The sequence below is a fragment of the Hyperoodon ampullatus genome (assembly GCF_949752795.1).
Source record: "Hyperoodon ampullatus genome assembly, chromosome: 5".
Classification (NCBI taxonomy): Eukaryota; Metazoa; Chordata; class Mammalia; order Artiodactyla; family Ziphiidae; genus Hyperoodon; species Hyperoodon ampullatus.
This window is the reverse complement of record NC_136918.1, coordinates 106,060,931-106,074,845: the sequence shown is the minus strand read 5'-3', so window position 1 is coordinate 106,074,845 and position 13,915 is coordinate 106,060,931.

Here is a 13,915-nt window from a genome sequence, read left to right as displayed (position 1 = left end):
AGCAGAGGTATTCTGCTTCAAGACCCTCTGGTCCATTCATAGTCTACCTTGCAGCTCATCCTCCTTTTCAGGACTTATAGATGTTGGAATGCTCTAGAGTCTCTCTTCAGCTCTTTTCACTTTACTATCCATTCTCAGGTTGTCTCAGCTATTCCCGTGGCTTTAAAAAATTTACATACAGTTTTCCAGATTTATAACCCCAGGGCTGAATTCCCCATGACCTAGACTTAGATCTCAAATAGCTCTGCCACGTCTTCCTTTGTATGTCTAATCTACATCCATCCACCTGTCTATCTATCATCTTCATATGTTCCATCTAAGCTTGTTCGTCTCTAGATCTTCCCTATTTTTCTTATGGTATCATAAACCCCTAGTTGCTTAAGGCCAAAACTGTGTCATTCTTGACCCTTTTTTTTCCCTCTCACCCCCATCCGACCCATCAGCCAGTCCTATTGGTTCTACTCTAACGTATATCCCTTATCATGCCCTGTAAAATGCTACATGATTGTATTCCTGGCCACTATTTCAAGCTCATTTATGTAAAACAGGCCTTTTCATTTATCACTCTTCATAGCACAAACGGCTCCTGGAAATTATATTTATCTGTTGATCTATTTATTGTCTCTCTCCCTTATTAGAGAAGGACTTTTTTGCAGTTTTAATCCCAGTTCTGTACCTAGAGTGCTACCTGGCACATTGTAGACACTCAATAGTACTTGTGAACGAATTAAATCATAGCCATAGTTTAAATCCATCAGTAGAAACAGGCTTGGAATTATGGGAATCAGATTGACAGCTGCACGTGACCATCAGTGTGTTAGGTGTGCTTTCATAAACACATTCTTCATTTGTGAAACACATTCTTGCCTTTCTTTTGAATACAGAGAGCCAAAAATGTCATATGGATTCAAATAAATAAATTGTACCTATTTTCAACTCAATATAATTCTATAAGAATGAAAGTTCTCAAAACAAGGCAAGGAATTTTTTTTTGTTTTTATTTGAACTGTCCATCTCTCCAACCATCCTTCCCTATCTCCTGAATTTTTATATTTAGGAACATATTTTGTCTTTCTTCCCATAGTCAAAAATGATGTTCAGACTTGAAGGTAGTGATCATAAGAAGTATTATTATGCCAAATCATTCCAAATTATGCAATAGCCAAAGCACATAAAAATATGTCATGGTAATAAATCTGTTTCCCTACTCTTCATAATGTCTTATTTGCCCTAAAAACTTTTCAGACCATTTATTATAGCATAATAAATGAACTTTCCAGTGTGATTTGCATATCTCTCACCATAAAAAGAGTGTCTGTTTCAAATCTTAAAGTTGTATTTGATATATTTATGTGATCTCAAATAATAATCTTCAGAGTTGTCCTGACCTGACTGATAATGAATTATATAGTCCACCATAGTGTTCATTTGCCTGGGTCTGCAATAAGTTAATTACCAGGAAATATAAGAAATGTGCTGTTGCAAAATCCCTGATTTCTCTCTTCTGAATTTATTTGAATAATTACTAAAGTATGTCTATTGTTTTCAGGCCACATTTGATCTCCTAATCATAGAGCTTGTACCTCTTCCTGTATTTTATATGTTGGTTGATTGGACCTTCTTTCATCCAGACACCCAAGCCGGAAGAGTCATTCCTTAATGCTCAGCTCCCCTTCAATTCATATATCAAATGGGTCACCATATCCTCTCAGTTCTGCTTATAAAATATCTCTGACATCTATTCCCTTTTCTCTAGTACTGTGACCTCTTTGAAAGATTAACCCATTCGAGCCTCACGGAGTTGTATTGACCTAGCTTCTGACTGCACCACCCCTTCCTCATAAAACCAGAGACGGGTCAGCTCAGAATCATGTCCTGAAAGGCACTAGGATTTGGGAATGGTTGGTCATCCTGTTACTATACACTCAATTTCAGAAATGCTACTTGAGGTAGGAGATTCTACAAAAAGAGTATCAATTGTGATACCAGACAGGCAGGGTTTCAGATTCTGTCTCTTCTTCCACCACTGCTATTATCTTGGGCAAGTTCACCTCTTTGGAACTTAGTTTAACCATATTTAACTTTGAGTTAATAAATAATTCATACTTCATAGGGTTGTTGTGAAAATGAAATAAGATTATGTATGCTAAATGATATTTCCTGGCATGTGTTGGAATGTCACCATATGTTAGTTCTTGTCTTGCATTCTCCTACCACTTGTAGGCATCATCATATGCTATCCAGAGCACACCTGCAGAAACCCTGCATGCTTTCTCGGCCCTCTTGTACTGATATCTTTTGGGTAGCAAGGATTTCTTTATTTCCCTCAGCCAGAATAAAGGAGCCTGAATGAGACTCTGTTCTGTATCAGGGAACCTGTTTTTATACTTCTGCAAATCCTCATTCTAGAATAGCTGGAAACTATTTCTCTTCCTATTGTTTTCTTATTTTAATATGTATCAATGACTGTCCCTAGGTTACAAGCAAAATTATAGATTTCTTAACCTATACTCTATCCCTGTATATTTTTACAAACTCCGCTCTGACACTTATACTTCTTAGCTGCTTAGTCAACCTTTGCCTCATCTCAGGAAGTCAGTTTTTTTCTGGCTTAGTGTTCCCATTACACTTTGATATGTCTCTATAAACATATATCCTGTCATATTGGTACTATTTGTATACTATTTCTCTTACCCACTATCATATAAATTCCTTGAATGGATGACAGTACCACAGCACCTAGAATGTGCTTGAAGGTCCATAGCTAATTAACAGATAATAGAAGGTGTTACTATCTTCATTTCTATTGCCCTTACCTATTTAAAGAATTTTCTTTTCCCAGATTTTCTTTGTCAAACCATGCTACATTTTGTATTCTGTATCATAAACAAGTATGATTTTTATGCAAACACTATTTTCATATAACTCTCAACACCAAGATTTTAAAACCTAAACTAATACTCCAATATGTGTGCTTCTCATTTACACAAAAATAGCATTCTGCAACTGAGATTTGAAAGCTGAGAAATTTCAAAGCCCTGTGTAAAAAAAAACTTAGAAAAATTAACCATATTTTAGTCAGTTTATTAAATAACTAAATTGGAAAGCAATGAAGCATAATTTCAACAACCTTCAAAATAAACACTCACCTTTTACTCCCAAAGTTCTTTCATATTGCACTTCAGTGCCAAAAAATACATCCCTGCCATGATAGCCCTGAGAGAAACACCTTATTTGGAAAAGAATGAGGAGGAGATGTAGGAATATCTGGCATCCAGTTATTGTACCATACTTAACCTCAGGGCAGCCATGCCAAAAGGGACCACACATTCCCGGGATCTATATCCCTCTCTCCTAAGGAAACTTAATGAACTTCTGCGGTTTCCTGCACAGGCTCTTCATCACTGAGGTGTAAATGTCAGAGAGAGGAGAGCATTTAACATCTAACCATTAAGCCTACTCTGCAGTAGATCTAGACCAGAAGTTATGAAGATTTCTATAATGCCATCTGGGAATGGGAATAGGAAGGTAACTGTACTGTCTCTTCCCATATTTGTGATATTTCATAGTATTATATTATTTTCAGATCCTTCTGTAAATTCTGTCTCATCTCTTAAGAAATCCAGTAGGTTGTCATATGTCTCTACATTCTTCAGTTTGTACATGAGAATTTAAAAAACCTACTTTGTAAAATAACTGACAAAGTGGGGAACTTGTACTCTCTGACATAACATGAGCTGAGAGTGTCATTTAAGTTCGATTAGTTAAGCATTAAAAAATATTAGTCTCATGCCTAGGGAAAGATAAGAATATTTTTAGGCCTTTTCATTACTTTAAAAGGAATTTTATAACAAATTCAGTTTAAGTATAAATACAACTCAATTATCTGTAACAATGGTAATGGAAAATTGAAATCTACAGATAATCCAAAATTTTATTTTAAAAGAGCAAAATAATCTTTGTTTCCAATGAGCTTCTTAATATTGTTCAGAACTGAGCATTAATTTATGTAGATTCTATCTTTTTTTATTTGACACCTCCCCCATGGAGGAGGGGCCAATCAGCAGTAAATTAGACACTAAGTAGAGAGCAAGGGAAATAGTGTGAAATCAAGACCAAAGGACGAATCAACCACAAAATTCGTATCTAATGCTTGAAAATTTTAAATTAAATAAATCTTCATTTTGGCTTTATAACAGACATAGACTTTCTGAGAACGAAATGCAAAATATTTTGAGTGTGTAGATTTTCATTTGAAAATACAGATTAATACTTTGATTCAACTTTCTGGATCAAACAGTGAAAATAATTACTTCATATTTTATCAAATCCATTTCTTCCCAAGCAACAAAAACAAACAAACAAGCAAACAAACTCTCTGTTTCCGTTCTGGATTTTTCAAGTGCTGTTCATCAACAGAAAACCATTTGCAGATGTGGTCCCGTTTCAAAGGTGGACAGATAATGGTTTTTATTTGTTGTCAAAATCAGCATGCAAAAAAATAAATAAATAAAAAGTCAATAAGATCTGTCCTGGTGCTGTCTTTCGTTCTGTCTCTCCGTTTGAAAAGGCTCACCATGCAACCTGCCAGTACAGTAGATCATACATAGCAGCAGCAGCAAGTGGATTCCTTTACAGCCCCATCAACACTTCCTTCTTCCTTCAGTTTTGTCTCCAAATGCTGATATTTTGGTTGGGTGACTTCATGAAAATTATTCACTATTTCTAAAAGGATTCATTTTTCACGCATTATTTTTTGAGGCTAAGTAACATTCTATATTTGTATATAACATGAAGAATCTGAAATGCAGCATTGAAATTGTCAAATGAAGCATATGATATGTTGGATGTGCCAAAAGAAATTGTCACCTTTCTTAATAAGCTTAAAATCTAAATCCTCCAAAGTTGGCCCAGGGCAAAATCCTCCATTCCTGAGAAGGAAGATGTGCCCTTACAATTGTACCCCTTATAGTTATTCTCTTGGGATTTCCTATTTCCTTAGGGATCTCTTGATTACATCCCCACCTCCACACTGGCTTGAGTGGGACAGAGAAATGCTACATCTAGGTTTGCACACTTGCCTTCTATTAACTAAGTAAGTGTGTAATTACCACTGTTTGTTGCTCCACGTAAACGAGCCACTCACGCAAGTCACACTGTTTTGCTCATGGAGGTAATATACAGGTCCTCCTTTGGAGAAATAATCATTTATTTAAAGTGTTTGTAAAAATAATGCTGGAGACCTCATTAATTAATCAAAAGTGTATACAATTTATAAATACTTAGGAGATTACTTATATCCTCAGTTAAAACCAATAATTAGTACTGGCAATAGAAGTGTAAATATGATCTCAATGAAACAACTAACCACTATTCCTTGTTTAAAATTTTTAACCCCGAAATAGTCTTTAGTCTGGCATATACAATTGTATTCCCCTAATTTAAGCAAACTTGACCTTTAGTCTTATTTACAAAATAGAGTCCCATTATTAAATTTGCAAACAAATTTTTCATTTTGAAAATAGTTTGGCAGAGCATAAAAACCCGTATTCTCGCTGGGCATTCAAATGTTTAATGTAGACATAAGTCTTCTGTAGTATATTTGTTACTCTAGAATACAATCCTAGAGGGTTTGTGAGCCCTTTGAAGTTATATGTAAAAATGTACGTCTTTGTATATATCATTTTGGGGGAAAAGGTAAAACAGCTTTCCTCAGAACCACAGCATAAAGTAAAATCCATTCATTGTGTGTAAGTTCATCTATATGTTTGGGTTTTTAGATAATGAAAAATACCCATGTGTATTGACTCAATGAAGTACAGTATGAAGAATATCAATGAGTCCATCAGCATATGCACATAAGTGTATTTTTAGAACAAGAATACTCTTGGTGATAACATAAATGATATGTATTACAATGATACAATTTTATTATTCACTAGCTCATTTTATGCTCTGGTTTATCATCATAATACTATTAATTTCTCATGATTTCTCTTCTTCACTTTATAGAAAATATTCTTTTATTGATAGAATAAATAAATGTCTTGAAATTAGTGTCAGCAAAATAGATTCAAGAAGATCTGTTTAGTGTGTATTTAGTGACATCTCACCGAATCTTGGTTACCTAAAAATACAGAAAAATATTTTGGATGTTTAAAAAAATGAATGTGCAGAAGTAGAAGAGCTGCAACTGGATGGACTTGCTCCAGATAATTTAAGTTGTGTAAAGAAGTTCCTGGGTCGGGGCTTCCCTGGTGGCGCAGTGGTTGAGAGTCCGCCTGCCGATCCAGGGGACACGGGTTCGTGCCCCGGTCTGGGAAGATCCCACATGCCGCCGAGCAACTGGGCCCGTGAGCCATGGCCGCTGGGCCCGCGCGGCCGGAGCCTGTTCTCCGCAACGGGAGAGGCCACAACAGTGAGAGGCGGCCTGCGTACCCCAAAAAAAAAAAAAAAAAAGTTCCTGGGTGAATGTTGGTATCACTTAACAAAAATGCTTTGCTGTGTGTTCTTTTTTGAATCAAAGCTAATGGCATATATATTGACATTTGAAATAGAAGTGAGTTTTAAATAAATATTACATATAAATAACTATTAGATACAGTTCCATGAAAGAAAGGACTGTATCCTATTCAGTGCAGTATTCTCAGAGTCTGACATTCAATCAATAATGGCTGAATGAGAAAATGATCAATTAATTAATCAATATTTGCTATAAATCCATAGATATCCTTCTGGTTCCTGCTACTAGTAAGAGCAGTGCGTGATCTCAGTATAGTCTAAAAAACTCTTTAGATGTTCTTATATATATGAAAAGAATTTACTAATATGATGGACAAGCATTATGATAAAGAAAAGTGATAACGTAATTGGGTGAACAAAATATTTTGACCTACAAAATACATAATGGTGATAAAAATATTTGTAACTAATTTTCATAGAGTCCTTGTACATTAAGTGTATTAAGAAAAATTGTTTAAAATATGTTAACAAGGCAAGGGTGAGTGCTTTTAATATCTAACCTGCCCATTCCAAATTATTTAATAATCTAGAGAATGTGCTTTGTTAAATTCGTTATTTGCTATTGATGAATAGTCCAGACTTCATGAAGTTACCTGTTAACTTATAGATTTCTTTTCTAACACAGATCGAAATAATTTCTATCCAGGAGAAAAATAAATCCAACTGTTATGGATTGGTGTCCCACGGGACATTAATCAGTTTTATATCTTATCTAGAAATCTTGTACTAATAATGTTTCAAAATGCCTATAGATACCCAGATCCTCAAAATCCTGTGAATTAGCCTTGCCATCTGGTTAGTTTATTCATTAATTAATGAGCTAAATAAAACCTTTGACACGTGTTTATTTTATATTTGTGTAAGAGTCATACTGTTAACTTTTTGAAAATTATACTTAATTAAACAATGTATTATTGTTATCTTCACAACCACATAAAGAAGGTACTAAAACCATCCCCGTGCACTATTATTATTACTAATAGTACAGTGAGTACTATTGTCATCCCTATAAGGAAACTGAGAATTGGGGAGGTTAAGTGACTTGTCCAAGGTCACACAGGTAGTAAGATTACAGACTCTGTAATATCACAAGCCTGTGCTCTTAACCACTGAACAGTGGCAGCTGCCTGGAGGCTAGAAGAAAACTCACATTGAATAAACTGAAGCTAAATGCCATGTCTTGCATGAGTCTTAAAAGCATTTTGAAAGGCAAAGTGAATTTATAAAAAGTACTTCCTTCATGAAGTGAATGTGAGCATAGTAACAAAATATATATTTTATGTATATGTATAATATGTATGATATATATATATGCACACACATACATACATATATATAAAGAAACACTCTTGTAAGAAATGTCATCATAGTGCATTTTTTGCAACTGAATTCATAATAAAGGCAAAAGCCTTTGACCCGTTCAGAGAATCAAGCTACATCTTTGTCAGCCCCAGGGTTTCACAGTTGACATTACCAAGAATTACTATTGCAGCAAAGTAATGATGTTTGAAAGTTATATTTGAGATAATTGAAACTTTTGTCAAGAGTCCCAGGAATGAAAAGCCTTCTGGATAGGGGATGAATAGAGAAAATATTTGCAAGCTTTTGTTTTCTTTGTTTCTTGTTTTGTTTGTTTTAGTCTTCAAACTGGTAAACTTCCAACTGGTGTAACAGGGTTTGTGTCTTAAAATTACCATTTCCTTACCTGAAGGTTTTTATTTAGTATGTGAGGGCCTGATCAACAACACCTTTTCTTCAGCTGTCAAGGAAGGGCCACAAATGAGAGATTTTGCATCTTGTTTAGACTTTTTAAGCTGCAAAGGGTAGCAGTCAGTTGGTCTTTGTCTGAAGTGTTCTTTATTCTGGCTCTAAACTGCTTGGGAAATTGCCAGTATTTCCATTGGTGGGCTCTGCTTCCTTTGAGAGTTGTTTTTAAATAAAGGCATATAGAGCAAATAGGCTTTTGCCTCTCTTAAGTGTCTAGAATGTTCCCAAACTGGAACTAGGGAAAAATTAAAAATAAAAGCCTTAACTGTTTTCCTCTTACAGTCATTTCCCAAGTGTTGTCTCTAAGCCTGCTCTATGAAAATAACCTCATCTACCTGTTTTTTAAAAAATGCATATATCTTGGCCTCATTCCTCATCTACTGGATCAGAAACTCTGATCTGGGATCAGGGAAACAGTATTTCAACAAGCAACTCTGATGACCCCTGCACCTTATAAAGCACTGTCTTTAAAAAGTCTTCTTTTTATTTTTATAAAACTTGGACTTTTACACAAATTCTTAACTTTTTACTCTGAAAAAAGCATCTATTTGCATTTTAACAAGTAATTTAGGAATCAGAGCTTACTTGTTAAATTCTGAGTAATTTTAAAGGAAAGTTATTTTGTTCTATTTTGAAAAATATATAGACTGGCTACTCAGGAGAATATTTTATGTATAGCAAGAAACTACTTAGTAGAATGAGTATCCTAACTGTTATAAATTATCTGATAGTCATGTTCCCAATTCGATGGTTGTATTTCTGGGACAGAGATGATATATTTGAATATAAAACCCAAATTAGGATTCCTCTAATCCATAAAGTACATGTGATATGTGATTACATTTCTAAATTAGAATTGTAAGATGTTGTGTGTGTGTGTGTCTGTGTATGGATGGATGGATGTATACATACACATAAGATATGCAAAATACATATGTGTGTATATGTGTATATATATATACACACACATATATACAAATTCTAATATAAATGTGAATATATTCACACATATCAAAAATTAAAACAACTTGGACTTAAAATCAGATATTATTTTAGGAAAGACATTTCCCTTTTTTCCAAAGCTGAGATATTTCTGATTAGTCTGTTATCATTTGTTTGTTCAGGCCTGGGAAAATCAACATGAGGTGATGCTTATGAACTTCAAGGTCTAAATCATACAGATCCAGGTTTGTATTCCATCTCTACTACTTAATAGCTGTGATGCTCTCAGCAAGTTAACTACTTTTTCTAGGTCTGTTTTCTCATCTAAGAAATAATGGTACTGATAGTGTCTACTAGATAGGGATACCAGGACTAAAATTGTACCTTGTTCCTAGCAAGCAGTGGAGATGCATCAAGCATACTTAACTATATGTAGAATTTTATTATTTCAGTGACTTATGGACAAATGACTTTTAATGAACATCTTTCCAAATGTACAGTATTCTTAACATTCTGTGAAGACCGAAAGCAAGTCTTTAATACACACTATTTTTTTCTATTTTAGATTGTAAGTGGAAATTTTTAATGTTGGTAAATCACAGACTTTATTACAATAATAGAAAAAATTAAACCATTTCTTTCAATGGCTTATAGAGCTGTTGGAAATTCAAATAACATATCAAGCTGCTTTACAAGAGTGCCCTTAAGAGGCTCAAGCAGTTTTCTGTAGTATTAGTAAAACCATTTTATAACCAACTTGAGAATGTGTGTGTGTGTGTGTGTGTGTGTGCACTTGCACAGACATGCGTTTTGGCAGGGAGAGTTATGTTTCATTAGCTAAAATGTCTTTGATTTTCAAAATTCATTTTAAAAAACCCATACCAGAATGAATAGTGTTATGCCAATGTTATCTTAGAGTCTTTACTCTTTTTATTTGTAGAGAATCTATGTTTCATGCTTTTTTTTTTTTTTTTTTTTTTTGTGGTACGCGGGCCTCTCACTGTTGTGGCCTCTCCCGTTGCAGAGCACAGGCTCCGGACGCGCAGGCTCAGCGGCCATGGCCCACGGGCCCAGCCGCTCTGCAGAATGTGGGATCCTCCCAGACCGGGGAACGAACCCGCTTCCCCTGCATTGGCAGGCAGACTCAACCACTGCGCCACCAGGGAAGCCCAGAATCTATGTTTAATAAATGTTAAATTTCTGGAGAAAATTAATAGACAAAAATAGACAATAATAGTTGTTAACACTTGTATAGTTCTTTATCCTTTACAAAGTAATTTCTATTTTCTTTTTATTTTAATTTCCTTCCTTCCTTCCTTTCTCTCTCTCTTTCTTCCTTGGGCCTTCATTCCTGTGCGCCGGCTTTCTCTAGTTGTGGTGAGCGGGGGCTACTCTTCGTTGCAGTGCACTGACTGCTCATCGCAGTGGCTTCTCTTCTTGCAGTGCACGGGCTCTAGGCGTGCGGGTTTCATAGTTGCAGCACGTGGGCTCAGTAGTTGCCGCACGCAGGCCCTAAAGCGTGCAAGCTTCAGTAGTTGTGGCTCGTGGGCTCTAGAGCGCAGGCTCAGTAGCTGAGGCTCTCGGGCTTAGTTGCTCTGCGGCATGTGGGATCTTCCCAGACCAGGGATCAAGCCCATGTCCCCTGCATTGGCAGGTGGATTCTTAACCACTGCACCACCAGGGAAGTCCCTCTATTTTCATATTTAACCTTCTTAGTAGATATTTCTGTTACTTTTCATGACAATAATAGTAACTAATAACATGTTGTTACCATCATCCTTATCCCTCCAATCTCACCTTCCTCCATACTACTCTATCACTTTGTACAGATTACAGTGTGCATTTATTATGTGGAATAGTAACTATTTGTTTAAGTGTCTCCTCCATGAGAATCCGGGCTCTTTGAGAAATGAAAACATGTCTTTTGATGCCTAATGCCTAGTAGAGTGATAAGCACATATCATTGAACAGTGTTCAATGAATGAATGAGTAAATAATGGCTTTAGACCAGGGGGTCTGCTAACTGTGGCCTGTAGGTCAAATCCATCATGCTACCTATTTTTGGATAGCCCAGGGACTAGAAATGTTTTTTTATAGTTTTAAATCGTTTTTAAAAGTCAAAAGTATATTTCAAGGCTTCCCTGGTGGCACAGTTGTTGAGAGTCCACCTGCCGATGCAGGGGACACGGGTTCGTGCCCCGGTCTGGGAAGATCCTACATGCTGCGGAGCGGCTAGGCCCGTGAGCCATGGCCGCTGAGCCTGCACGTCCGGAGCCTGTGCTCCGCAATGGGAGAGGCCAGTGAGAGGCCCACGTACCACACACACACAAAAAAAAAGAGGAATAGACAATTTTTTGGCGTCCAAAGCAGCAGGGGACAGGGAGTGAAGGCAGGACAACACAAGAACTGAGGCTCCAAGCCCCTGGCTCATGCTCCATTGTTGCACTGGACTTCACTCACAAAATATAAATTCAAAGATACAATTATTAAGCATCTCAAGACAGCAACCAAAGAGCATTAAACACTGGTGTGGGCTCTTTCTGAGTTCAGTCACACTGATTGTACTTCCAGAAAGCCAACTGTAACTCTGCTACATAACCAGACATGATGGCTTTGCTAGTTAAAGAATCTCTCTGTGCCCCAGTTTATACAGTGATGCAATGCGGTTATGGTATCAATCTCACAAAGTTTGGAAGTCAATAGACCAGGCATATAAAGCAGTTAGCAATGGTCTTAGCTATTTAGTTTTTAATTTCCTGTACTTCCTTCCAGGACTGAATCAAGCAGTATTATTACCATCATAAAGGACTAAATTATGCCATTTCATTATTCTTAAGTTGAAACCAAATTCCTTCCTATCATGAACTTCATCGATGACTAGATCATACATTCTCCTAAAAAGATGTCCACATTAGAAGTAAATTGAGCCATGAGTTAGAGCGATTTGGTCCCTTTGAATAAGTCTTTCCTGGGGTACTTGTTAGCTAGTCTATACCCTTTGGGTTTGCACTTGTAAAGCAAATGAGAAACATTCTTCAGGGCACTTTCAGACCTTTGCATTAGTTGTAGCATGCCAGGGCAAGGCTCCAGGCTTGATAAATTTATGGTCACACACATTAAACCTACAACAACACCTATGTTGCTTATCCTCATTATTCTTCAGGATTCTATCCAGCAGAAAAAGAAGTATCATCCATTCCCCTTACCATCAGTGGAGCAGTCAGCATGCACTTTTTTTGTCTGTTAGTGGATATACTGCCCTCTTGGTCAGATGGATTCCATACTGGTGGTGCTCAGCTGCTTTTGGGGGTCTTTGTGATTCTATGTAATCAACTCACAGCTTTAGGAAAGAATGCAATAATTCTATTCTGTTACCACAGAAAACTAAGATTGTGAATAAACTCAATGTCCTCATAAAAGTATCATTAGCAAGATTATCTCAACCATTGAGAAGTTGGTTGTTTTTAATTTGAGAAAGAATATTTCCTCCTTTAGCTTTTGCTTTTTGTGCTCAGGGTCACATAATAGTGTGTCCTAGTAAATAATAATTTCCCAGATTTTATTTGTTCTTCATATTGAGTCACACTCAACTTTTATTTGGAAAATAATTTATCCATAAGTGGTTTGTTTTTTCATAAAAGCTAGTCATTTGTTTTGAATAATAGAAGCATTCAGTAAGTGTTGAATTAAGGTGAAGCCACAGAATTCCTTAATATTTTAATTAGTTTGCAACTTATTAAGGAATAATATCTATTGGTATATTGTCCTCCATCAAATTGTAACTCCAAGTTGTATTTGTAATGCCCCCATTTCTGAGAAGCTTATAGCACTGTACAGAAGTAAGTCACTAATCCTTCAGATACTTTTGTACTCCAGTATCGACTCATTCTTATCCTTAGTTCTATAATTATAAATTAATGATGGTAACTTTGAACTTTGAGTTACTAATATAGTATCATTACAACAAAATAATACTTGGTTGATTATAAGAAGACCACTTTGTACTATCCGTATCAATATGTTATGGTAATTTTTGGTGATAAGAAGCATCAGTTTTTCACAGACTTATCATGTTTACAGAGAATTCAGAAGCATATGGATTCCTGAACATAGTTAGTCAATATTAATTCCCTAAATGTCATGAATATTCACTTTCAAGAGTATTAGATAGGATTTTTTTAGGTTACAATATCAGCAATCCACTCAAACTATCTTCTGTTAATAAAGAAAAAGTATTTGACTTATATCTGAACAGGCCAAGGGTGCAGGGTCTCACACAATGTCATAAAGGCTCAGTTTTTCTCCATATTCTCAGCTGTTTTCTTCTGTTAGCTTTATTATCAAGCCTTTGTTATCTTTATAGAAATAAGTCAGTCACAGCACCTCCAGGCTTATATTTTACTGGCTTTACAATGCCAACAGAACAGAAGATCTCTTTTCCAATAGTTCCAGAAAAAATCCTGGGATTGAGCATCATTGTAATTATTTTAGCCAATCTGAGGCATGTTGGCAGAAGCTGAGTATGTGGCCAGACTCACCTAAGTCATAGGAGAAAAGAATGAAGAGTAGTTCTCTAAGGAAAATCAGGATGCTCTTACTGGGAGAGAATAGATTCTCCAAAGGGAAAAGCAAGAAGTGTCCTCCATAGTTTAACAATAGAAATAGATGAATCTTAAAGACCCTG